Genomic DNA, 27,999 nt, shown 5'->3' on the forward strand with positions numbered 1-27,999 from the left:
TTTACCAGGTTTCGGGGTCACGGCACGAGTTCTTCCGAGTCCTGGCAGCAGCACTCGCTTTCCCTCTGGGGAACAGCGTCTTCCCCACGTGTCCATGTGTTCTGAGCAGCACTGACGCCTTTAGGGCTCCATCGCGGGTTTCCGGATGAGCAGAGCATCACTGGGTCAGGGACAGGCTTAGGGATGGACACACGACACTGGGCCCGACACCTTTAGGGCTCCATCGCGGGTTTCCGGATGAGCAGAGCATCACTGGGTCAGGGACAGGCTTAGGGATGGACACACGACACTGGGCCAGTGTTCAAATGGCTGGAGAGGGCTGTTCTAGTTTTCATTCGAAAAATACAAAAGCCAGGAGCTCCTGGCCACCATCCTGCCCCTATTTGGAACTGGTCAGCCTGAATGTGAAGCTGATACAGTGGAGGGCAAAGCCAAGACACAGGGTTACCAGGTCCTGATGAGATTTTTGAGCTCCCCAAAGTGACTGGGGTAGAAGCCAGCTCTAGTTTCAATATCTTCAAATATTTGAGTTAATCTCCTTTTTCTTCAGCCCATTTGAATAGGATTTTCTGTCACTTACACTTAAAAGAGTACCACCTCTCACTGCAGCAGTAGTATGCCAGCCCCATTTTACAGATGTGGAACCGAGCGTCCAGGATGACAGAATTTTCCCAAGACCACCCAGCTTTGAACTCAAGTCAGTGTCCCTCCAAAGTTGGTCAGCTTTACCACTAAGAAATCACTTACCTACTTCTGTTCCATGCTGGCTGCATCCAAGTATGGGAGTCAGGATTTCCCTGGTGGTCTAGTGGTTAAGATCCATGCTTCCACTGCAGGGGGTGCATGTTCCATCCCTGGTCTGGGAACTAAGATCACACATGTCACGTGGGAAAAAAAAATTTTTTTTTGAATTGAGTAAGAAGGAAACTACAGTGTATCAACTTAAAACATTAGATGGGAAAACAAACAAATGAAAAACAAAGATGGGAGTCAAGTTCCACCATCTTGCCAGTGAATGGGAATCTGTGGTTCTCTTGGGTCCCAGGCTGAAAACGCTTGTTGGACGTTGGCAGGAAGAAAAGAAACATTTCCTTGAACAGATTAATTTTTGGACTTGGTATTTATAATTAGCTATTTTTGAGTTAGTGACAGCAACCTCTGTGGGTTATTTATTCATCGCGTCTGATTCTGAAGCAAAACAGCTTTGATTTGGTTTCCCAGTGACCAGATGAACCGTATCGTCGGGCAGTTGGGAGAGAAGTTCCTAACAACAAGAAATAAAAAGGAAGGATCTGAGCACTCCTCCTTCTCCTCCAACATTCTTTGGGAAACATGCTTCGCTAGGTTCTGGACTAGTTCACTCACGTGTCACTAGCAAAATACTGAAGAGGCAGAGGAGCCTCATGGAAACAGTTTTATTGAGTGCCTCTGTGACAAAAATATCTTCAAAGGGAGTTCTATCAATTTTATGAAGCTACATTGCGCACTTTTACACGACAAGCATATCAAGCACAATCGCATTTGAATTAGCAATCAGGTTTTAATAGTATTTGACACTTCCCCACCTTGTACTGGCAGAAGCTGTCTCTCTGAGGAGAGACACCGGGAGAGGAAAAGTCAGCCTCCTGCTGAGAAGTGGGTGGCGTCCGAAAGTTCATTTGTGAATTTGTTAGTTGTTGCTCAGAACACATGTTCCCACAGTCAGAACGGGGTTTAGTTTCCTGTGCTGACACTCAAGGGCCAAGGGAGCCCCTTGTATCAGTTAAGGGGTTTTGGTGTCAAATAATAGAAATGAACTCTGGTTAGTTTCAGCCAAATTACTGGAAGGATGCTGGGAGCTCTGAATGGTGGGAAAGCGGAGGGACTAGACTTTCCACGGGGAAGCCCCAAGAGGCCCACAATAATGACCACCATCGTAATGTCTGTCATCACCCTGTCTACCAAAAATCTGGTCCTTCCTGTGGTCCTCCCCCTCAGCAAATGGCTCCTCAGCCCATCAGGGTGGAATTGTCCTTGACTCTCCCATTTTTCTCATGCTTCACATCCAGGTGTTTGGTAAACCTGGTTAGCTCTACCTTCTAAATATGCATGGTATCTGATTACTTCCCATTCACCCCACGGGTACAACCTTGATCCTGCTGCTGCTGCTGCTGCTGCTAAGTCTCTTCAGTCGTGTCTGACTCTGTGCGACCCCATAGACCGCAGCCCACCAGGCTCCGCCGTCCCTGGGATTCTCCAGGCGAGAACACTGGAGTGGGTTGCCATTTCCTTCTCCAATGCAGGAAAGTGAAAAGTGAAAGTGAAGTCGCTCAGTCATGTCTGATTCTTCACGACCCCATGGACTGCAGCCCACCAGGCTCCTCCGTCCATGCGATTTTCCAGGCAAGAGTACTGGATCCTAGGCATCATCATTTCTCACCGGAAACACTGCCGTCACCTCCTTGCTGGCCCTCCCTGCCTTCCCCTCTCAGGCTACGACATCCAGCAGCCAGAGGGATTAAGTTGAAATGGTTTGCTCATGTTTTGGTGAGTGGCTTGATCCGATTTGATCTGGGTCCTGCCTCTTCCCCTGCCTGCTCATCAATCACATTTCCATTCCATCCTTCTGCTCCAGCCACACTGACTTCCTCCTTCCTGTTTCTCAGATATAGTCAGCAGGCTCCTGCCTCAGGGCCTTTGCACTTGCTCTACCTTTTGCCAGGAACACTTTTGCCAGAGCTTCTCTGTTCAAACATAGCTTCCTTAGTGAGGCCTTGTCTGATCACCCTCTAAAATAGAAGTCACCTTTCCCCATCTCTCTCACACTCTATCCCCTTCAGTCTACTTTTTCTTCATAGCCTCATCACCACTTGATGTTATATAAGACACAGATGCTTATAGTCCTAGGATATAAGCTACTTGGGGCTTCCCTGGTGGCTCAGACGGTATAGCATCTGCCTGCAATGTGGGAGACCCGGGTTTGATCCGTGGGTCAGGAAGATCCCCTAGAGAAGGAAATGGTAACCCACTCCAGTACTCTTGCCTGGAAAATTCCATGGATGGAGTAGCCTGGTTGGATACAGTCCATGGGGTCGCAAAGAGTTGGACACGACTGAGCAACTTCACTTTTCACTTTTCATCAGCTACTTAGGATATAAACAACTTAAATTTGTCTCTTTTTTTCAATTCCATGTCCTTACATTGGCACCTATTAAACTGCGTGTGTGTGTACTCTGTCGTATCCAACTCTTTGAGACCCCAGGGACTGCAGCATGCCAGGCTTCTCTGTCCATGGGATTTTCCAGACAAGAATATTGGAGTGGGTTGTCATTTCCTCCTTCAGGAGATCTTTCTGACTCAGGGATCAAACCCATGTCTCTTGCATCTCTTGCATTGGCAGGTAGGTTCTTTACCAGCTGAGCCACCAGAGAAGCCACATATTAGGTGCTCAATAAATATTTTTTTTAGAATGAATGGATGAAGGTATGCATGGATAAATATAGGATCAGCCCTGTGGTGGGAACAGGTTCATTAGTCAGTATGCTTTCCACTGGGAAGAATGAATTCTGATTAACTTTCCATCTCAAAAATAAAATTTCAGGGAGGGGTTTCTGATGAGTGTAGGTTGACTAACAGGCTCATATCTTAGCAAAAGAACAGGATGCAAATCCCATGAGCTTCCCCAAAGAAGACACACTCCCAAAAGGAAACCAATTTTCAACAAATGGTAGCGGATTCTTGAGATACAGGTGAGGGAGCTCTGCCCCAGTGTGTGAACTTGTGCATAGAAGTGAAGTAACTTTCTGCTGCAGGAATTTGATACTCCCAGTAACCAAAACCCAAGTAACAGAAGCTTAGACATACAAGGGCTTATTTTTCAGGCATAATTAATCACTGAGAAGACAGTTGCTGCTACTGGATCTGGAGCAACAGAATCAGATCTAGGCTGGCATTTCTGGATCTTCTTAGCCTTTCCCTCATGGTCACAATATGGCAGCCATGTGTCCGAGATTCCTGCCTTCACACATCCTTTGAAGGAAGGAAGGAGGACAAATGACACTATGTTTTCTTCTGGTACGTCTCTCTCTAATCCTGGAAGGAAATATCCTTCCTAGGAGCTATCTGAGACTTTCCAATGTCTCCTTTTTGGCGAAACTGGAGGACTTGGGACAATGCTACTTAGACTTTCCAGTCTCTATGGTGAGAGTTGGACATTGAGAAGGGTGTTGGGTGGTCGACCAACGCTGTCTGCTTGAGATCAAACAGCTAGAGGGTTAGGACTTGATTTAATTTGAAATTTCGTCTGGTGCCAAAGCCTATCTCTTGGGCTCTAGGCTAAATTGCCTCTTGGGAGGAAGATTTTGTTTTCCCTTTCATTTTGCTTTGCTTTGTTTTCAGATGCTGTCTAGGTAGCTAGACACAAGTGGCCATATATTACATGGATCTGTTGATATGGAAGGTCCAGAATTGGCAAATCTATAGAGACGGAAAGTAGATCATTGGTTGCCAGGGGCTGGGGTGGTTGCAGTGAATGGAGAGTGACTACTAAGGAGTACGGGGTTTGTTTTTAAGGTAATGAAGACATTTGAAATTTGATAGTGGTGTCAATTGCATAGTTCTGTGTATATACTAAAAATCACTGGATTGTACACTTTGAAATGGTGAATTTTATGGTGTGTGTGTTATAATCAAGCTGGTATTTAAAAAAAGATCAGTGCTGAACATATACTGTAGTCTTCATAACCCTCTTCATTAAAAAATATACCAGGCTCTGCAAAACATCACAATGCCCTACCCTCTCCTGTCCTCTCAGAGGTCGTGTGGCTCTTCACCCCCAATGAGCTTCCCGGGTCCCAGCTGTCTACTAACTCCCCTGCCCTCCTTCCACAGATCAGCACTCATTTCTCTCGTCCTCTTAGGTCTTCTTTCTAGGTATTTTTCCATACGTACTCACACATGAAAAACAATTTATTTCCCTCGCACTCTCATGACCTCATTAAATTGCAAATTCCGTGAGACGGTACTTGACATTATAGCTAATATTGTTTCTACATAGTAGTTGCTCATGTGTTGCTAAGTGGAGGGCCCGATTATAAAAATATTTGAGAAGGACTTTAAGAAGCTCTATGGCAATATTAGACCAGTTGCTTAGGATGGAAATTCTCAACCTGGGCTATGGTTTAAAAGCACTGGGTAGCTTTTCCAATGCTGGCACCTGGGGTCCGTGCCCAAAGATTCTGATTCCATTGGGATGGCGTCAAGGGTATTCAGCAAGGATTAGAACAGTGGTGTTCAACTGACAGTGATTTTGCCCCTGCCCAGGGCACACTTGGCAATGGCTGGAGCAGTCCTGGTCTGCGCAGCTCCGGGAGAGACATGTGCTCTCTCTTTGTGGACTGAGAGCGAGCAGGGATGCAGCTAGACGTCCTTCAGTGCCTGTGGCACCTGCCGTGATAAACACACATCCACTCAAAGCGTCAGGGATTCTGAGGGGGGAATTCGGGGTTAGAGGAATCACAGAGGGCTGGCCCGTTGCATCATCTGAGTTTAACTCTGGGGCAGGTGGTGGCAAGTAGAAATGCATGAACACTGTACCCAGATAGCCAAGTGGGTAACCACGGAGAGTCATAGCTGCAGTTCAACACGGCTTTGAGTTTGATCTCCTCACGTGTTCCATGGATCCACACCTTTGTCGATAAGCTCACCTGAAAGCAAGACAGAAGTTAGGTTGCTAAAATTCTTGTTATTTTTATAGGCATTCTACAGCTAAAAGCCATCAACTGTCAACCACGATGAGCAATTTCTGTTCAAAATGAAGAACTTCTGACAATTACCATGCGTCTTTATTCCTTCGGCATGTTTTCAGAATTATTGCTTTCATTATGGAGCAAAACTTGGGCCACAGCAACACACTCCGGAAAACAGCACGCCAGTCTTTGTGATAAGAGGGGAGCAGTAGATAAGAACAACCAACCACGGGCTCAGGGGAGAAGTCTTTGTGGGCCTGAATTCAGTGAACGCCTGAATCGGATGCAGAGCACGCCAAAGCCACCGAAGCAACACATATCCTATACACCTTGGGATAAATGTTGACTCTGTGGATTTCTGTTTGTTTGTTTAAAACCAATCACTTGATATGTTCTCATCAGCTATGCGAGAGATTGCTATCATGGATAATGAAAACAAAATGACAGGCAGATAAATTTAGTTACTGTTTAAGAAATCTTGTAAGGTATTCTCAATAGTATAAAGATAAGGAAATCGCATAATTGAAAGAGCTGAAAACAGCATTAGCACGAGAGCATATAAGGAGAGCAAGGAAATCAACTGCAGAATGTAGGCAAGAGGCTCCGATAAGGCCGATTCTCCTTTCAGTGAAGAAAATTGCCCACTATGGAAGTCGGGCGGCCCAGCCTAGTGTTTTTCAACCTAGACTGCACAATCGAACCTCCTAGATAGCTTTAAAAGCTCGAATGTCCACGGTATATTCCAGACCAATGCAGTCTGAACCTCAGGGGTGGGATCAGGCAGCAGCATATTGTAAAGCTCCTCGGATGGCTCCAAGGAGCAGCCACATTTGAGACCCCCTATAGGAGAAGGCAATGGCACCCCACTCCAGTACTCTTGCCTGGAAAATCCCATGGATGGAGAAACCTGGTAGGCTGCAGTCGATGGGGTCACTAAGAGTAACACCACTGAGTGACTTCACTTTCACTTTTCACTTTCCTGCATTGGAGAAGGAAATGGCAACCCACTCCAGTGTTCTTGCCTGGAGGATCCCAGGGACGGGGGAGCCTGGTGGGCTGCTGTCTATGGGGTCACACAGAGTCGGCCACGACTGAAGCGACTTCGCAGCAGCAGCAGAAGTACTGCTCCCCTCTCCCCACTAACGTGGGGATGCCTGTGGCACAGGGTGTCTTGGCTTGGCTCGGAACGTACCTTGTCGCACTTAAACCCTGGGCTATAGAAGCAGCTCCCTCAGTGAGGGTTGGTGGCAAAGGCACTGGGACGGTGTTGTGAGCCCAATGGCAGAAATGTCCCATAGCAGCAGTGGCCATGGCACTTGGAGAATAGTGTCTCAACAAGAGTTAAAATTCCTCTGGAGTGACCTTGAAGTGGTTCCTCTGACATCACTTGGTTCCTGCTCATTTTTCCAGCCTTCTTGTCTTTGGGGGGACTTCCTGATTTCCTGCCAACAAATAAAACTTCTGCTAAGTTAACCAACCTTGGTTTCTGTTGCTTGGAGTCAAGAATGCTGATGGGTATATTTATTGAATGTTTTCCTTGAAATGGACAAATTTGAAAAAAAAAAAAAAACACCTGTTTTAGCTTCATCCTAAGATAATGGACTTCCCTGGTGTCCCAGCTGGTAAAGAATCTGCCTGCAATGTGGGAGACCTGGGTTTGATCCCTGGGTTGGGAAGATCCCCTGGAGGAGGGCATGGCAATCCACTCCAGTATTCTGGCCTGGAAAATTCCATGGACTGTATAGGCCATGGGATCACAAAGAGTCTGAGCAACTCACTTTAAGTAATGATATCTATGGAATCCCTTTAGATGTGTTAGTTTTAATCTTTCTGAATATATTACATTTCTATGTGCAAACATTCCCACTGTGGCTGATTTCAAACTTACCTGCACAATCTCAAATGACTTCGCAGGTTGCTAACAATTTGATAGTCAGCTTTCGTGAGCTGGGAAGACAAGGGAGAGGTGGCAGAGACCACGGGAGAGAGTTTTTCCTAGAAAATTCATCATTCTGCACCAGGATGATGAGGAATAGATGTGGGACAGACGAAGCCAACAGATGCACCCTACTGAGAGTAAAGAAGCTTCAATTTATTTTGCTAAACACCTATTGAGATGTATTTCCATGAAAGTGCTAGGAAGTAGGTTCTAGAAGAGAACTCACTGATCCGTCACCAAGTATTTATTATCCACCAAGGACAGAGCCTGCCTCAATCTGGGGGCACAGAAATGAACTCATCACCTAACATGGGAAGCTGACATGTCACAAGAGGTTGTAGAAGATATGGTAAGTGCTCTAATAGAGGACAGGTATTAGCGGGGCAACCGGCAGTCCCTGTTTGGGGAGCAAAGGACTATAGAAAGTTTCAGAGAGCAGGAATTATCTGTGCTGGTTTTAGAAGGATGCACGGGAACGTGTCAGACAAAAGGGTGGGCACACCAGGCTAAGGGTTTGGGGTTTGCAGTCATAGGGTGTGAAACAGCTCCAAGTGATTTCAGGTGAACTCAGGTGGGACATGGGGCCGGGTCTTGCATGACGTGTTAAGGACGCTGCGCTGTGCTCCACTACCACCGAGAGCAGTCAAAGTGTTTCAAACAGGAAGAAAGGTCATGATCTGACTGGCATTCTAGAATGGCTGGGCATCTGTGTGGACTGATCCTAGAGGAGTGAATCTGAAAGCACGGAGATCAGCAGGGATTTCAGTGAGAGAAGGTGGGAGGAGCAAGCGGGGGAAACAGTCAACTTGGTGGCCGACTGGCTGTTGAGGGGGAGGTGGATCCAGGAACTCACCCTTTCTGTCCAAGAGGACCTTTAACTAACCCTTTGGGAAGGACAGGAGTACATGCAGGAGAGAAACACAAAACCTACAGGCAAAGGAAGCAAGACCTTAGAAATAAAGTGCCTCACTGGTTTAATATTATCAACAAGGATGACTCATGATCAGGAAGAAGAGAGATCCACATTGCTTGGCACAATTCAGAAAAACTTATGAATGTGGCAGAGAGAGAAGGGTTCTGTTAATAATAGGGCTTGCACTGGTCAGAGTGAAGCAGATGCTGCAGTCAGGCCCCGTGCCCACCCTCTCCTCACTTCTGGGTCCAGGGCTCACGGGATGGCAGCAAGGTTCCACCTCCCCGCCCCGTGCCCTCTCTTTTTCCCTCTGGGTGGCTTCACTCGTAGACAGATGTACCCCCTTTAGCTGGAGGAAAAAAAAGTCCCCCTTTTTCTGGAGAAATTTCAATTTTTGAGAGACTGCAAGTTTGAAAATATTTTTATTCCTAATAATTTGGCTAGTTATGAAATTACCAGAAAGAAATACTTTCACATTAGTGTTTTGAAGACATGTATTGTCTTCCGGGTTTCATCATGGCTACTGTGATGTGTGATGATACTTTTAAAATCTCTCTGCAAAATTTTTAGGATTTGAAATTTTATGATGATGTAACTTGGTGTGGACTTTTAATGTTCTTAGTATTTTCTCTTCATCATCTCTCTCTCTTTTTTTTCCCCCCCTTTGTTCTACTTTCTGGGAGAATTTTCACTATCATCTTCTAAACCACCATTTGAATTTTTAACTGTTGCACTCTATCCTTCAATTTCCAAAAGTTATTTATTGTTGTATGCACTTTATTCATGAAAGCTACAGCCCACTAAAGATATTTCAGAACATTTGATGATTTTTTCTTGCATGCCACACAGTCTATTTCCTTAGAGCTCCTCCTTTCTCCCCTGTTTATTTACATGCCTGAATTTTATCGTAGAGGCTTTGCTCAAATACACGGTGATGCTTGAATGTTCATTTGTATTTTCAAGTAGGACTACCTGATGGCTCGGCAGCTGACACAGGAGACGCGGATTCGATCCCTGGGTTGGGACAATCCCCTGGAGAAGGAAATAGCAACCCACTGCAGTATTCTTGCCTGGGAAATCCTATGGACAGAGGAGCCTGGCAGGCTATAGTCCATGGGGTTGCAAAGAGTCCTAGGTTAATGAGAAGGTTCTGGAACCCAGTCAGTTATCACTTGGTTCATTCACTTGCCATCTTTCAAAATCTGGCTGACATTTCTCTCCTGTCATTGTCTGTTCTTCCACTCTCTTTCTTTGTCCTTGTGGAGTTTATAACTCCCGAGTCCCTTTACTGTCATGGTAGCAAGGTTTTGAGAAGGCGAGAAGATAAACGGGAGAATTCAACCCGCCATTTTAAACCGGAAGTCCTTTAATATACTTTCTATTAATGTTTAACATGTCCATCCATTCCCCTGCTCTCTCGACTGCTGCTGCAGACAGTCAGACACCTTGATTGAGCTGTCCTTGATGGCTTTGTTCAGGTTTTTTCCTGTTGAGTATTTCACAAGGTCAGAATCCACAGCGCTGAGGTCAGCTCCCCAAGAGCACAATCACAGGAGCTTTAGAAGAGCAACTTATTCCTTCTAACTCCTGCCGGTCACATCGTCACCCACTGTTTTCTAATGGAAACTGAGGGAAGGGGAAAATGGGGCACGATGGAAGAGACCCTACAGAGTTTTGTGACAGACCCTATACTCACACAAAAATGGCAAATGGGAGCCACAACATGCCTTTCCATTTTGCAGTTTTACTCTATCTTGAAATCCTTTTAATTTTCTGATAAATCCTTTTGAAAGATACTCATTCAAAAAATACTCCAACAGTGTAGAGGATCAACATAAACTTCCCTAGTCTTTCTCCTCTAATCCTGTACCCCATCCTTTATGCACTTGGTTTGTATCCTTCCCTTTGCATCCCTTAACACACACCTTTTTGCTTGTACTAGCATATGAGCACTCATTTATTCATTTAACAAGTAATTTTGGAGTCTCTCTTTTGTGCCAGGCATGGATATGGAGATGTAGGCAGTACGCTGGTGAGCGAGACAGGCCACAGCCCTTCCCCTGTGGGAATCCACGCATGGTAGTGGACGCGAACACCTTTAACCGGCCGACACACCTCATACCCACAGGTGCACAGACGCCTGCTGGCTGTATCACATACGGTGTTCTGTGAGCTACTTTTTTTTTTTTTCCACTTATCATCCAGTATGTCTTTCCATCAGTACTATAGATCTTTATTATTTTTAATGTGTGGTATCTCATACAAATTGATTATTTAATAATAATCATTTAGTTTTCTTCCAATATTCTGCTGTTACAAACAATGGATCAAGCACAAATTTTTGCAAATATTCCTCTATTGGTCAACCTTGAAGCATTTCTAGTTTTCTCTTTAAAAATCTTTAATCTTACAAACAACTTTCAAGATTGCCTTTGTACATTTAACTTTGTACCCCTGTGCAGGATGTCGACAGTGTATGTTTCTATAAGGAGAACACTGGGGTCAGCTGGAACAGAATCACACATTTTGAAAGCTATTGCCAAGCTGCCCTAAAAACGGGTGAATTTATTAAAACTTCCACTAGTGTGAAGGAGTGTGTCTGGTTCTGAAAAAGGTGGTTTTCCTGCATATAGTGATTTTTTGCATTTCCTTAGTTATTTTAAATTTGAATGAGGCAGGACAGGGTGCTTCCAGAAACTGCCTGATTTATACCACATGAAATTTCTTATCAGACACCGCAGCACTTACTGCTCTCTCAAAGCAATGTGGACACTGAACTCTTATCATTTTCCTTCCACTAGATCTTGAACAAACAAGCTAAAGAGATTTGGTCTCAGACCTATCTCTGAAGAAGTCATTTAATAAAAAAAAAAAAAATTAAGAAAATCCCCCAACTATACATCTATGTATCATCTTCAATCACTTTTAATCCATAACAAAACGTTATCCTTCAGTTCTGATTTAGAAAAGCAAAGCAAACTTTATGTATAAGGTCATCTCTATCTACTCTCCCAATGAGACTTCTCAAAGATCTCTGTGCAGGGTGTGGCATGATTTGGTTATAAATGAGTCTGCATTACTAAACATGAAAACCAAAGACATCCAAATGTGGTGCTTAGAACAGGCAATGTTAGACATCACGATGAACAATGGTCACTCACAGCAGCTTCCAGAAGTTATCTCCAATCGTCTACCTTCCTTTAGCTTAAGAGATTTTCTGTAGGGTTCACTCAAATCAGATCCTTGCTCTTTTAATCTAGTTCTAAGTACATGCAAATTGTGCTTGACTTAACCAAGCAACTCTGCTTTAATTTGCTGGCACGATGTGATGTGTAACCAAAATGGATTTCTGGGCTCATCAAATGTCTATGCTATATGGTTCAAAAGCAGAGTGACCTTTACAACTTGCATTGTGCACTGCAAATCTAAAACCAGAGTCCAAGATTGGAAATTCTCACACGATTTTCCTTTCATTAGAGGAGAAAACAGAATTCAGCCGGACACATGCACTAAAATTAGATTCTTAAATAAACAGCCAAGGTCTTAATAATTCATGCAAAGACGCAGGGGAAAAATGAGGAAAATAATTGAGCAATGGCAGGCAAATACTCTGTCGTTTTGTACTGCCTCAAACTGCATCAGTACTGTATATCTCTGATATACAGGTTTATTAATGAAACAAAAAGGCATCTACTAGGGATAAATAATACATCATATGGAGTTCACACGTTCTATATATAATAGAGATCAGTGACACCTGTCAGTTCATTCTAAATCAGGTCATGCGCACTTCACTCAGTCCACAGTTCGTCAGTCTCTGCTTTCTGCTTAATAGATGTTGTGGTTTGCTGTGCTTTACAAGAAAGAAACACTGTAGAGAGGAACCAGGTGAGATACAAAGGTAATTACAAAAAACCGGCACGGCTCACTCCTCCTCCACAAAGGCAGCCTAAACACTGATGTATTTGTACAGTGATCCTCACTAACGTGGGTTCAGCTTAGTGATTTACTGAAAGAAATCAGCAGCCCCAGTAAGAAATGAGGACATTTTGCAAACCTTTTTTTCTTTTCAATGCTACAAACCCATTAGGATATTTATGACTGTGGATGAAGAAGAATTAGCATCATTAACATGAAGAGGTTGTCAGGGGGGTTACACGAAGCCAGGGGTCACGGGATAGGGGGCAGGAAAGAAAGGCGTAATCCCAACTAAGACAGTAGATTGAATACAGGTTTCTAAAAAAACAGAAAACAATTAGTGGTATAACATAAACAGACATCATTAGCTGTAGTAATGTCTATGGCAAATAAATAACAGTTGAAAACAATAAAATTCCTGGTAATGTACTGTGTTGTAATATTGATGACAACATGTGGGAAGCCTCTGACAGCTGTTAAACAGATGTGGCAATTAGCAAACCTTATGGTCATGCCGGTAAGATTATTATGCAACACATTCTCCAGCAAAATTAGATGGTTTCTTTCTTTGTGTGGCTTTATCCACGTGGAGAGTGAGCTAGTCTAATGTTCCATTTAAGCAAAGTCGTTAGCTGATTATCGCCTCAGCCACATACATATGCGAGTGTGTGTGCATACATATACATATATATTTTTTGATGTCTTCTGAAAGATTTAGAGAAATTCAGAATTTAAACAAGAACAATATCTATTCAGCTGTGTAGCAGATACTTCAATTATAATCGCTAATGGACAAATTGAGAGATAAAAAGACTTTTCTATCATGTTGAAATTCAATGAACAGTTTTCAATTAGGCTTAGGATATAAAAGGAAAAAAGAAAGCGACTTTTCCTTGATGTTTAACATTGCCGAGAAAGATGAGAGGAACTCTGCTTTTTCATTATACTGAAGAGATGCATATAATGCCGCATATTTAAATTATAAATCAGGTCGCTATCTGCCAACTGAAAGCAATATCAATTAGAACTTAGGTGGATTAAGCTTTAAAATGCCTTATATTTAATGACAAAAGTATGACTGTTAATCTCCACAGCCATCAAAGGGATAATTTAAGGCAGCAAGAAATCAGAGAATGATGTCACAAAAATAGGCCCTTGCAGCTTTTTGGATAGTATTATCGTAATTAATGTACTTCGAATGACTTTTCTGTGGGTTATGGGCTTTCACAAAAGCATTTATTGCGGGCATAAAATATAAAACTCTAAAGAGTGGGTTTGACTAAGGTTGACTGGAGGGTCCTTACCCTTTCTGCTCAGTAATTCCTGTAAAATAATAGTTTCATTTACAGGCGCAATTTATAATGTTCAATTTATGCCAGTTCATCTGATATAAATCATGGTAATAGCATGATCTATTGTATGTCACTTGAGCGAATGCAAATTAAATATCGTTAAATTAAAGAAAAACTGTTAAAATAACATTAGGTTGTAACTAGAGCTGCTGGAATAAAGGAAATGTGGGGTTAAGGATGAAATTTCACTACTTAGGCCTCAATCTAACACTGGAATGTGTTGCCCAAAGCAAGCATACACACACAAATAAATAAATTTTAAAAAATGGGAATGTGGAATTAAGGACAAAGTAATAAATCCACTCCAGAGTGTTCTTTCATTTTAATTTCTAACCATGACTCAAAAATTAAATAGCTGTTTTTCTACTGGGTTTTCTCCCTGCAATTCTTTAATGTCTTATTCAGCAACTGGAAATGAAGTTTCTTTTTTAATTACTTGTGTTTTTGTTTTTGAGCCATAGACCTTCCTCCCCCCCACCCCCCCCGGATTATTTTCAACAAAGCTATTGTGTATTCACTCCTCCAGACCCCAGCCTCTCTCTGTTGACAGGCCTGGGGAGCTCAGGTTAGCTGGTTGGGCAGCTGCTGCGGATTCTTTTCACTGCTTTTACAGTAATACGCTGTGAGGCCAAGCGCAGCAGAGCCAAGCGCGACTTCAGTTCCTCAATGTGTTCTGGAAAGCCTGGGTCATTAATAAACAGAAATCATTAAAATGCATCTATCAGACAAATCTATTTCTTCCCACAAATCAGAATTCTCTGTATTCCATTTCAGAAGCTGATTACAACTCATGTTCAAAACAAACCAGAAGCGTTGTGCTAAGATAAATACAGGGTGCGGGGGTGGGGGGGGTGCCTGGAGGGAAGAGTGAGAGAAAGAGTGAGAGAAAGGCACAGAGGAGAGAGGCAGGCTGAGACGACACAGGGAGCACAGGAAACATGAGTTCCCTTTTACTTAAAAAATCTACCTTGCAAACCACATTATCGATGGGTCACACTTGGCAAGGAATAAGTTGAAATTCTGGTGTGCGTGTGTTCTGTTTCATGTGTAACCCAGCACACTGTCAGAACTCAATAAATGCTGATGGATGACAGGGTGACATACCCATTATAACATCAATTAATTTGCTGTCAAGAAAAAGTGGGCCCTTCAAATTACCCAGCCATAATTGCCTGGGCTTGGCTAACTTCCCCTCCATAACGGGTTACGTGAGTAGTCATCAACACATAGGCCTCAGAAACATTCAATAAAAGGCTGCCATTTTTGCTTCCACATGCCATGATAAAAAAAAAAAGATATAATGTGTTGTGGTGACTGGTTACCTGTTAAGATGTGAATATGTGGTTATTCCTGATAGACTAAGGAAGCAGTGTAGGGGTTGTAAAAAAAGAACACTTGCAGCTGTGCTGCATGAGCTGGGTTTGAGGATGAGCTGTAACATTTATTAAGTACTTATATGCCAGTGTGTACTAACCAGGACCAGTTCTAGAGTGAGGAAAGCGAGACACTCACTGTGCATACAAAATTTGGGGGAGAGGGCACATCAAAAAAACTCAGGTATCAAGTTAACTCATATTTTACACATTTTTTTAAAAAGCAAAGTTAATATAAAATCCCAAATGAACAAAATATCAAAAATTTAAATAAAGACAGAGTCATATTGAAACCTGAGGCAAATGTGTTTTTCCCATATGCATGCTTATATGTATCTTTTTAATTGTTATTTTTTCCCTCAGAATGTTAAAGTTGAAAAAAATACTGAAAAATTGACAAGTAGGTGTATTAAAATGCATAACATTATTTTAAGTCTAAATATTTTATTTTTACCCCAAACAGAATTGATAATTTCACTTTTCTCTTTGAATGGGTGCAAAACTATCATCATTTTCAAAATCTAATTCTGAAAAAAGTTAAACTTCTAAAAAGTATATAAAAGCACACCTGTGGGAATGCATGTGTGTGTGTGTTTTGATTCAGGATCTAGTGTAGATTCACACAGAGCTGTTAGTGATCTTACTTCTTTGCAAAATTTTGATATTCGGTTCATCACGGATTTTTTTAACTTTGGTTTCTTTTTTTACACGTTGCACCAAAATATGATTGATGCTGATTACTGAGTTTTTTGGCGTCCCCTTAAATTCTATGCCTGAGGCAAGTGCCTCACCCACCTCCTTTAGTCTCAGACCTAAAGCACTTAACATTATTATTCATTTAACCTTTCAATATGCCCAAGAGGTAGGCCTTATTATTATGCCTATTTGCAGGTGATGGAGCTGACTGATAGGGTACTCTGCACCCCGCTCCCCTATCTCCTAGGCATTCTGGGACTGTGCCCCAGGGCCTTCTCTTGTCCCCGGGGAGTGCTCTATCTACAAGGGTGCAGAGGTGCTGCCCTGTCATTACCCCTGGCAGCCCTCCACCACCGGAGCAGAGGGCCAACATCCTTCACCTCCCCTTCTTTGCTAGGCGGGATGCTGCTGGTGCCGAGGCTTACTTCCTGGAGGGCCTGGCAGGATTGGCCCAGCTGTCCCCAGGAGTGACCTGCTCCTTGATGGTTTCCATATTGGGCTCCCTCTCCTCCATGTCTTTGCTTCTTACATCCCAACCAGTGCTTCTGGGATCACTTTCCAAATAAGCCCTCAAAACCTGTCTCAGGATCTGTTTTGGGGGAACCAACTTGAGATGCTGATGTACAGAGACGTTGGTTAAATAATTCAATGAGTTGACATATTTAAGATGAAGGGGGGGGCGGGGGGGCGGGGAGGGTGGTGGGCGGGACCAGGAATTCACACCAATGGAGCTGGCCTCTAGAATTTGTCTTCTTACCCACACTCCACCAACAGTTTGGTGAATTCTGGCCTGTGGGCCAAATTTGGCTTACTGCCTTTTTCTGTCTGGCCATGAACTATGATTAATTTTACCTTTTACAATAATTAAAAAATAATAATAAAAAGAAAAATTATATTTTTGACATGGGAAAATGATATGAAATTGAAATGTCAGTCTATAAATAAAGTTTTATTGGCACACAGCCATGCCCATTCATTTACATATCGCCTGTGTATGTTTTCCAACTAAAGAGGCAGAGCTGAGTAGTTGTGACAGAGTCTGAATAGCTTGAAAAGCTAAAAATACTTAAAAACCTTTACAGAAGAAGTTTGCTGAGCCCTGCTCTACTGCCTTTCTATTCTAGCTTTGTAGCTTATTAGTTGGGTGGCCTTAGGTAAGTTCCTTTACTTCTCTGAGTCTCAGATTTTATAAATATAAAATGAGATAAATAATTGCTCCCTTGCAGCACTTGTGAAGATTTAACATTTGAGGAAATATTTGCAAAGCTCCTAGCACACAGTTCACTTCATGTAAACATAATTTCCATTTCTACCACAGAAAATTTTATGAAAATATTGTTATCTAAGTTGTCCCTCAGACTATGAAGGCCCTATTTGGTTAACCAGCAGATTTTTCTGGTGGGTTGGTCTGGAATAGTGTTTACATTCTACAGTTAATGGTGGGCCTAATTGCCTGCAGATTCCTTTAAAGTTGGGCAAGACACAGGAAAGCAGAGAAAACAAATGCATAGAAACAAAGCAGCATGGCAAGTGTCAGGGGTAGTATGTGAGAAACTGGAATCAATATTCAAAATGCATGCATGTCTCAATTTTTCTTTGTTACTATGTCACTGTTTTGAAAAGTCTAAATTATGCTTGCGAAAACTTAACGTATGCATACATATGTATGAAAGTATACAACTTAGCAGGGATGAGACAGGCACACACAAGAGTAGGTTTTGCAAAAGCAAGTAAAGTAGTAAAATTCACTTCCTTACACAAGTGGAGCAGGAGGTCACTGCAGCAGACCCGTCTCAGGGACATCCACAGATGGGTGGGAAACTTAAAGGACGCTCTGCTTTTCTCTTACATCCATCTCCTTTCCACATTCCTGTAGTCCAGGCTGCCTGCATCTCTTTCCTGGCTTATGGCTTCCCAACCTGGCCTCCCTCCTCTCCAGTGGTTTTCAAATGGGCTGATTTTGCTTCCCAGGGGATTTTTTTTTTTTTTTAATGATCAAGAGGATGCTTCTGATATCCAGTGGATACAGGTCAGGGATGGTGATAAAATCTTACAATGCACAGCACAGCCCCTCATCCCCAACAAAAAACTCTCTAGACCAAAATGTCAGTAGTGCCCAGGTCCCTGTTCTAGTCATTCCCCCACAATGGGTTTTCAATTCAGCAGCCAGAGTGACTTCTACTTTCTAAAATGTAGATGTGGGGAGTCCCCTGGTGGTCCAGGGGTTAGGACTCAGGGCTTTCACTGCTGTGGTCTGGGTTCAGTTCCTGGTTGAGGAACTACGATCCCAGAAGCTACTCAGCTTGGCCCAAGAAAAGTACGTGTGATCATGTCACTTCCTCGCTTAAGAGCCTTTATTGTGTTCTCATTGCTTGCAGGGTAAGACCTGAATACTTATTCATGATTATAAACCCCCCTCGCCTGTTTTTCCCCTCATCTCTTTTCCCGTCCCACTTTTGTTTTGTACATGCGCCTTGTCCTTGCTCTCCTACAGACGCTTCATAAGCTGTTTCCAAAAGCTGAGTCACTGCTCCACAACCCTCTTCACCTTTTCCTGGCTGATTTCTATGCATTTGAGTGGTGTCAAATATCAACTTACAGGTTAGCTACCCTGGACGGCAGCTACCATCTCTCCAACATGATCCTTAATCCCGTTCATTGTAATTGCTTGATCAATTATCTGCATTTCTATTTAGACTCAATGCTCTTCCAGGGCAGAGACTGTGTCTGTCTTTCTCACTATTACACGTGCCATGTCTGGCACACAGAAGACTCTCAGTAAATACTGATTGATGGATGGAGTGCTTATGCCAGTTTGTTTACATGAAACAGTCTATTTAGAATGTTGTTAAGATACTTCCAAGTATAGATAGTTCTGATAATTTATATTTCGGGATTGTGATAATACTGATGTGCCATGTAGTTTTACCAACTGAAAACTAAGAAAAGGAAGTAGAAATCCAAAAGGGTGGAATTTGAGCAACGTAAATTGATAGGCTGTTCTAGGTACTTTGGAGAGGAGGGAGGAATATTGGTTCATTTAGTAAGTTTCAAAAATAAATTAATTTTAAAAATCACTAAATAATGGCTCATGTTGTTGTCAAGATCTATGGAAGGTCTACGTCTTGACTTTGCTTGCGGGCTGTGAAGTTAGCCTGCCACAGTTTCATGGATGCTGGCAGAAGCCATAAGATGAGGGTCAGATACAAAAGGTTTTGTTACTCGCAGCACAGCTGGAGGCATGAGCTTCTTTGTGTCTGTCCCCCTTGCTTGCAAGTCCCATGTGGGTATTGTGGAGTGGCCTCATTAGAATTTGCACATGCTGCAGGTTTATGGTGCAGCTGAGGATCCCCATGTTTAAGAAACTTCCAATATTATACAGGGGCCATTGGCAAATCTTCCCAAACTTTGCCTTAAAGGGGGGGCATTACCTTTTTATTCTCCAGATAAGGAACAAATCTGTTTTCTGCCCTGGAGGAAGACACTACTTCTAGTTTTCAAGGCTATATGCGATACAAACATCCTTGAGTAGACAGTCTGAGACAACACCTGTCACAAGACATTGAAACACCATGGAGATTCACCACCTCCGCCTGAGAGTCACCATGATGCACTGATCTGTTAATGCTTTTAGAATAAGCTTCAGAGTCAACTTTTTTTTTACCCTTTGAAGTTTGAGGTAACATTTCCTTGTATATTCATTTACATGCAAGATAGATGGGATGAAGAGAAAACGTAGAAACATGCCTGGGTATTTTCTGTATTAAATTATTCTTGAACATGCATAGATAGAACTCCCTGGCAAACATTCACAAATGCATTTCTCTGGGAATGGCACCAGCCACCAAACCATCATGTCCTATTGATTCCATCTCCCAAACATTTCCTGAATTCACCCATTCATCTTCACCTCCATTGCTGTCATCTTGTTTCAGGCTGCAGTTTTCTCTCTTGGGGTTAGAGCAATGGCTTCCTAAGTGGTTCTTCCCGTCTGCTCCAGCCACTGCTTAGCTAGTCTCTCAAAGCCTAGTTTTCTGATCTCTAAAGCAGGAATAGCAACATTCCTACCCCATAGAATTTTTCGAGAATTACACGGAAAAAGGCAAGTCAGCCTGACAAGTACTGAGGCTCAACTAATGTCAGCTCTCATGATTTACTACTTCTGTATGCACAGGCCCTGAATTCACATTCTCTAACTTTGATTTCTTACAACCATCATGTACTCTGAGGCAAAAAATCTTCAAAGTGAAATCACTCCTTATGAATGGAATCAAGTAAGGCCAAAGTATTTTCGGCTGAGAGCTGCTAGGCAAAGAGAAGGGGTTTGAAATTGGGAGAAAGGATAAAATAGATCAGCTGATGCTTGCCCTTTGAGGAAATAGAATTTGAACTATTTTCCTGTTGTAAGGCAACTCCATGTAGCTGGGAATGTACGTTTGCTAAGCACATCAGAATTCTAAAAAAATGATTTGAAAGCTTTTCTCTATTCTGTGATTAATTGAACATGTTTGGGCCAATACAGGAGGAATAAAATTACCACATCACTATATGTATGTGAGATAAAATATACGATTAAAAATATTTATTATACTGATGTGGAAAAGAATAATATGTTAAACAGATAAGCATGTAATAATGCATATTTTCCCCATAAAATTTAATTTATCCCTTGGGCTGGGCATAAACTTTCCTGTTGAACAACTTGCTTTCCAACTACAGATTGCTGAGCTAAACTGCTTAGTTTTACAGCAAATTGATCACTACTGTAATATTTCAGGAGCAAAATGATCCTCACCACTCAGTTTGATTTCAAAGGCCAAAATTTATAGTTTTGTTCCTGATTTAGTGATAAGATTTTTTAACATATTGAGCATTTTATCACCCTCTATCAGGACACGGAGTTGAACTTACAAATGAAAAAAAAAAAGCCAACAAAAGAGGAACCATAAATAATATACTACAGAATGACAGAAGAGTTTAATATTCCCTTTGGACCAGTGGGAAATTACTCAGATTTCTGTCCTTGTAAACATATGTCCTGGTCTCTATGGAAGATGTGTTATACAATCTTTATGCTCCTGAAAAAGCAGTCATAGACAAAGCTGAAAACTCCAAACCACAAGCACTTCGCTAAAGCATAAAGGAGAGTTTATTACACGTATGCTCCCCCATGTCTCTGTTCAACTTTATTCAAGGAAGATAAAATGTAGTTATCGGACACTTTGATATGTTGAAAATAGGTGCAGACATTTAATGATGGGAAAGTTCATGACTCAGTAAAGATTGCTCTCTAGCTGGTAGCTTAGGACAGAAAACTATAAAATCAAATTATGATAATCACTGGAGTCAGGAGAAAAAAGCAGGCCCACTGAGCTCTATTTACTGAATTTTTGACTTCATTATACACCACCTACTTTTCAAGCACAAGGAACAGATTTTTGACAATCTCAGTAGATTTGCAAAGTAAACTATTTTGTGATTACTATGTGAATTTTTTGGGGAGACAAGTTTGTAAGGGAAGGGACTGGGGCTAGATGAAACATAAAATCATAAAGAATAAAAACAACCTGCTTGCACCACAATCTACTCACATGGATCTGGAATTTACCTTTTGAAGAGCTGGTTTGACATTAAAGCAGTGAAAAGAGATGTGGTTGTCTTGGTTTTTACCACTAAAAATCATTTTTTCCCAAACAACATTTCCATCACATAGCAGTGTCTACCTGTCTTGACATAAGAGTTAAACCATTGATCTGAGGCTTAAATAGGATTTTGAGCTGCAATGGTCTATTTTATCACATGTTACTTATGTGTTGAGTCAGCAAGGCCAAATACACTTCTAGTAGACATCAAATCTAGACAGCTGGGGTCTGCAAGTTCTTTATTTTTTAGCCTTCACTCAGATCTGTGTTTCAGAGGGAAGGGTCAACATTTTCTACCTGTGACATTAAGAATATCTATGCCTTGGACAGTGCCCTTGACTGAAAAATCTTGATGATGATTTTACACGGAATAGCAGCCCTTGGTCTGTCAAATTACACAGCTGCTGGCACTAACAGGATGCCTTCCTTTTGGTATGCTTGTTAATATTTATAGAGTTCTTACTCCATGCTTCATTGCCTTTTGTTTGTTTGCTAAATATTATTTTTTTTCTTTTAACCATTCTGTAGCAGTAAGGTATTGCTATACAAGTTCAGTGACGTATACATAAGCATTTGTTATTCCTGCTTGAGGGTGGCCAGTTAAGTGGCCTTTGTCTGGATTGGTCCCATATCTGAGTGTCAGTTAGGGCCACTGGGTGATAGATGATGTGTCTCTGCTCCATGTCTTGCATCCTCTGGCAGGCAGGCAGGTCCTCATGATGGTGGCTGAAGGCCAACCAGGATACATAAGACTCATGAAACCCAGACTCAAACTGCCATCATTGCCAACACATTCTATCAGCCAAAGGAAGTCCAAGGTCAACCCAGATATAAAGGATTCTTCTTCTTTACTGAGAAACACTGTAAAGTGATCTGGCAAAGGGTGTACATACAGAGATGAAGAAGAACTGGGGCCCGTAACTGAGACTGTCATCAGTTCAGTCCCTCAATCGTGTCGGACTCTTTGTGACCCCATGGACTGTAGCACGTCAGGCTTCCCTGTCCATCACCAACTCCCAGTACTTGCTCAAACTCATGTCCATCAAGTTGGTGATGCCATCCAATCATCTCATCCTCTGTTGTCCCCTTCTCTTCCTGCCTTCAATCGTGCCCAGAATCAGGGTCTTCTCAAATGAGTCAGTTCTTCACATCAGATGGTCAAAGTATTGAAGCTTCAGCTTCAGCATCAGTCCTTCCAATGAATATTCAGGACTGATTTCCTTTAGGATAGACTGGTTGGATCTCCTTGCAGTCCAAGGGACACTCAAGAGTCTTCTCCAACACAGTTCAAAAGCATCAATTCTTTGGTGCTTAGCTTTCTTTATGGTCCAACTCTCACATCCATATGTGAGTACTGGAAAAACCATAGCTTTGACTAGATGGACCTTTGTTGGCAAAGTAATGTCTCTGCTTTTTAATAAGCTGTCTAGGTTGGTCATAGCATTTCTTCCAAGGAGCAAGCATCTTTTAATTTCATGGCTGCAGTCACCATCTGCAGTGAATTTTGAGCCCAAGAAAATAAAGTCTGTCACTGTTTCCATTGTTTCCCTATTTGCCATGAAGTGATGGGACCAGATGTCATGATCTTAGTTTTTTGAATGTTGAGTTTTAAGCCAGCTTTTTCATTCTCCTCTTTTACTTTCATCAAGAAGCACTTTAGTTCCTCTTAGGTTTCTGCCATAAGGGTGGTGTTATCTGCACATCTGAGGTTATTGATATTTCTCCCGGCAATCTTGATTCCAGCTTGTGCTTCACTGAGCCCGGCATTTCTCATGATGTACTCTGCATATAAGGTAAATAAGCAGGGTGACAATATACAGCCCTGATGTACTCCTTTCCTAATGTGGAACCAGTCCATTGTTCCATGTCTGGTTCTGTTTCTTCTTGATCTGCATACAGATTTCTCAGGAGGCAGGAAAGGTGGTCTGCTATTCCCATCTCTTGAAGAATTTTCCACAGTGTGTCGTGATCCACACAGTCAAAAGTTTTGGTGTAGTCAATAAAGTAGATGTTTTTCTGGAACTCTCTTGCTTTTTCTATGATCCAATGGATGTTGGCAATTTGATCTCTGGTTCCTCTGCCTTTTCTAAATCCAGCCTGAACATCTGGAAGTTCTCAGTGCATGTACTGTTGAAGACTTGCTTGGAGAATTTTGAACATTAGGTTGCTAGTGTGTGTGAAGAGTGTAATTGTGTGGTAGTTTGAACATTCTTTGGCATTGTCTTTCTTTGGGATTGGAATGAAAACTGACTTTTTCCAGTCCTCTGGTCACTCCTGAGTTTTCCAAATTTGCTGGCATATTGAGTGCAGCACTTTGAGACTATCATATAGCTCACTAATTCTGACCATCATGCTATGAGTTTAGGTAGTGTTATTATTCCCATTTTGCAGCAGAGGAAATTAATGCCTAGGATGCTTAATTAATGCTGTAAACAGAAAAAAAAAAATCTCCAGCTGGAAATTGAGAGAGAATCTGGGCACTTGTTGCTGCACTAGGGAATTTGGTTGTAACAAACAGAAAACCTGTAGCTTGTCGACTTTAGTGTTTGAAAATCTCACATCATCATTGTGGAGTGGGTATCAATTTTAGTTTGCAAAGTGAAATGCACAATGGAACTGTATTCTCTGGATTTCAACCTAATCGTTAACTTGGAGCTCCCATTCTGCTGAATTGTTAAACTAAGTTCTTTCTGCAGATTACCTTCTGTCCTGGAGATTTGTTATTGTTTCTGGTTGCTGAGTGTCTGAGTTCTCAAGTCTGAGGAACCCTCAAGTTTACAAAGCTGAGCTCACCTCCCACTTCTGATGAGGGAAAAGCACTAGATAAGTGCTTCCCCAGCCTCCTTGCAGGTTCCAGATTCTGTTGAGAAGCTTGTGAAAGGAAAGACTGCACAGGATCCATCTGACTGTAGTAAAAGCAGTGCTCATATCTAAGTAGAGGTACAAGCTATTCTGACATCAGTGTCTGATGTCCAGCATGGTTTAAATGACAGTGTCTGTGCCCAGTGCTGGCTGTAGGATGGGTCATCTTGGGACCAGCCTCACAGTTCAGTTTTAGGCTATTCTGACTGCGTACGTGTGTGCTCATTAGCTCGATCATGTCTGACTCTTTGCGACCCCATGGACTGTAGCCCACCAAGCTCCTCTATCCGTGGGATTTCCCAGGCAAGAATACTGTAATGGGTTGCCATTTCCTTTTCCAAGGGATCTTCCCAACCCAGGGATTGAAGCTGCATCTCCTGCGGCTTCTGCATTAACTGGCAGATTTATTTATTTATTAACCACTGAGCCACCTTGGAGGCCCTTCAGAACTTTTGAGAGATTCTGTGAGCTACAGTGGTTGTGTTAGTTGCTCAGTTGTGTCTGACTCTTTGCAACCCCATGTTCTGCAGCCCACCAGGCTTCTTTGTCCATGGGATTTTTCCAAGAATACTGGACAGGGTTGCCATTTCCTCCTCCAGGGAATATTCCCGACCCAGGAATTGAACCTGCGTCACCTGCCTAGCAGGTGGGTTCTTTACCACTGAGCCGCCAGGGAAGCCCATTTTGTATTGGGGTACAGCCAATTAACAACATTGTAACAGTTTCAGGTGAACAGCTAAAGGACTCGGCCATACTTAAGCATGTATCCATTCTCCTCCAAATTCCCCTCCCATCCAGGCTGCCACATAACATTGAGCAGAGTTCCCTGTGCTACATGTAGGTCCTTGCTGGTTATTGATTCTAAATAGAGCACAGTTTAAATGTCCATCCCACTTGCTGCCTCTCTAGTGGGCTATATGAAGTGAAGTATAGGCCTCCCACCTCTGTGACACCACAGACCACCCTTCCCTCTTGCTTAAATTCATCTTCTCCAGCCTGGAAGGAGTCTCTTCCCATTCTGGAGAAACGCCCTTTCCTACATATTTCAACCAATATATTAATACTTTGGGTTTGTTTTCTTTCTTTCTTTTTTCCTTTTAGTAGAAAAATTGGTTTGTTTTCAAACCTATTTTAAAAGTCACATTTGTTAACTGCAGGATTTTGAGAAAAGAGAGCCTGAAAACTTTGAGGACAATTTGTGTTCTGTCCTGACCTGTCGACTGCAGATCCGATGATCTGATTAAAAGTGAGGAAGCCAGTAAGGCAATGCAGGGAGAAAATTCTCCTTTTCCAGGGGGTGACATCTTACAGGGTGTATGTCGGGACCGCTGGCAGAACTGGTCCACTATTTTGACCTCACGCCCCGACGTTTATGCCTCTTTCTGCTCCACAGAACCCATGTTCCTGCTGAACCAAACCATCACGGACAAAACCCATTCACAATTCCCAGGAAATAAAAATAGAATCTGGGTAATGAAGTCTTACCTTTTTTGTCATCCCTTTGCGCTTCCTCTGGTGTCACTGGCTCACAGGCTGCTGCACGCAGAGACCTTGAACCCGGCCACTGAGACCAGAGTTCCTGGCTCAAAATGGCGGCCCCGGCCCCGCAGCCCGGGGCCGTGCGCAGAGGCGCGGCGTTCGACGCTCCATCCAAGATGGCGGCGGGGCTGTGTGCTGAGGCTCCGCGCCTGCGCTGTGAGCTGCAACCTTGAGCCCCGTAGCCTGCCCGCCAGAACTCCGCCTGCTCCGCTCTGCTGGTGAGACCTCACAGAGCAGCCCGGCCCACTGCCTCTCCGGCAGGCCCACTGCCTGTCTCTATAGCGGGAACTCCAACCCCTCCATGCCTTGATCAGACCACGAGGCTTTCCTCTGCATCTTGACTGAGCTTGTCTCCTTCCATTGTCCCGAGTGTCACAGGGCAGGAGGACACTTGAGGTAGAACTGACTCCGGAGGGTCGTAACAAAAGCAGATAACATGTCTCCAGTATGTCTTTGCTCCCATATTTCTCTGCACTATTGTTTTCTCTGTCTGATGTGTTCCTTGTTTACTGGTTCTTAGAGACAAAATCCTAACTACCCTTAAGAAGAAAAGCAGGGATGCGTCGGGCAGTGGAGTGGTTGACTCCCCACTTCCACTTCAGGCAGCACAGGTTCCATCCCTAGTGAGCGAACTAAGATCCCACAAGCCAACAAGAAAAAGAAAAGGAAATGGAGATGGTGTGGGAATGCATATCAGGAACTATGTAATGTTTTAATGTCTTTGTGTGCTGATATATTGTAACTAGACTTACTTTGGAATTCACTTTGAAATATATAGATGTATCAAATAGCTTTGTTGTGTAACTGGAACTGATATAGTTATCAAAACAAACTCAGAAAAAGAGATCTTTTCTCTTTCAGGAAGGGTTGAGGGGAGGGGGAATTGAATGAAGACAGTTGAAAAGTACCGACTTTCAATTGTAAGATAAATAAGTACTAGGGACGTTTGCCAACAAAGGTCCGTCTACTCAAAGCTATGGTTTTTTCCAGTGGTCATATATGGATGTGAGAGTTGGACTGTGAAGAAGGCTGAGTGCCGAAGAATTGATGCTTTTGAACTGTGGTGTTGGAGAAGACTCTTGAGAGCCCCTTGGACTGCAAGGAGATCCAACCAGTCCATCCTAAAGGAGATCAGTCCTGGGTGTTAATTGGGGGGACTGATACTGAGGGTGAAACTCCAATACTTTGGATGTGAAGAGTTGACTTATTGGAAAAGACTCTGATGCTGGGAGGGATTGGGGGCAGGAGGAGAAGGGGACGACAGAGGATGAGATGGCTGGGTGGCATCACTGACTCGATGGACATGAGTTTGAGTAAACTCCAGGAGTTGGTGATAGACAGGGAGGCCTGGCATGCTGCGATTCATGGGGTTGCAAAGAGTTGGACACGACTGAACGACTGAACTGAACTGAGGGCCGTTCAACACTGATAAGTATAATTAACACTGCTGTGTGTTTTATGTGAAAGTTGAAAGTAAATCTTGAATTCTCATCATATGGAAAAATATATATATTTTTATTTCTTTCATTTTGTATCTGTATGAGATGATGGAAGTCATTAAACTTACTGTGGTCATCATTTCATACTTGTAAATCAGTCAATATGCTTTACACCCTAAACTTGTACAGTGCTGGGATATGTCAATTATATCTCAATAAACACGAAAGGAAAAAAGGAAATGAAGAGAGGGAATCCCCACTGGGAGGTATGGCTACTATTTGAATAAATGTTTTGAGAAATAGTTTGGCCATTTGGGGGAATTTCTGTAGACAGAGCCCTTATTTTATGGGTGCTTGTGTTTTGATGGAATAATTTATTGAAAACTTGAGACTCTGAAACTCTGTAGTATCATCATACTGTTCTTCAAGGAGAAGATGCATTTCCTAAGGCCTTTCTTCCCTGGATCTCTGGGTTCTTATCAACCTCACCTGTTCACTGGTTTAGTAACAGGAATGGGTGCTTCTCAGGTGGCACTACTGGTAAAGAACCCACCTGCCAATGCAGGAGATGTAAGAGATGTGCATTTGATCCCTGGGTCG

General features: G+C 42.7%; 1 long non-coding RNA gene across 1 annotated transcript; it reads right to left on the reverse strand.

The window, feature by feature from the left end:
• Positions 1-965: 965 nt before the first annotated feature.
• On the reverse strand, positions 966-26,040 carry LOC109567845 (uncharacterized). The gene is made up of 3 exons (XR_002182112.2): positions 25,907-26,040; positions 6,919-7,168; positions 966-5,684 (listed from the first exon to the last, which is right to left on the reverse strand). It is a non-coding gene; the product is annotated as an uncharacterized lncRNA (long non-coding RNA).
• Positions 26,041-27,999: the final 1,959 nt, after the last annotated feature.

Source organism: Bos indicus, chromosome 13 (genome assembly GCF_029378745.1).
Source record: "Bos indicus isolate NIAB-ARS_2022 breed Sahiwal x Tharparkar chromosome 13, NIAB-ARS_B.indTharparkar_mat_pri_1.0, whole genome shotgun sequence".
Lineage (NCBI taxonomy): Eukaryota > Metazoa > Chordata > Mammalia > Artiodactyla > Bovidae > Bos > Bos indicus.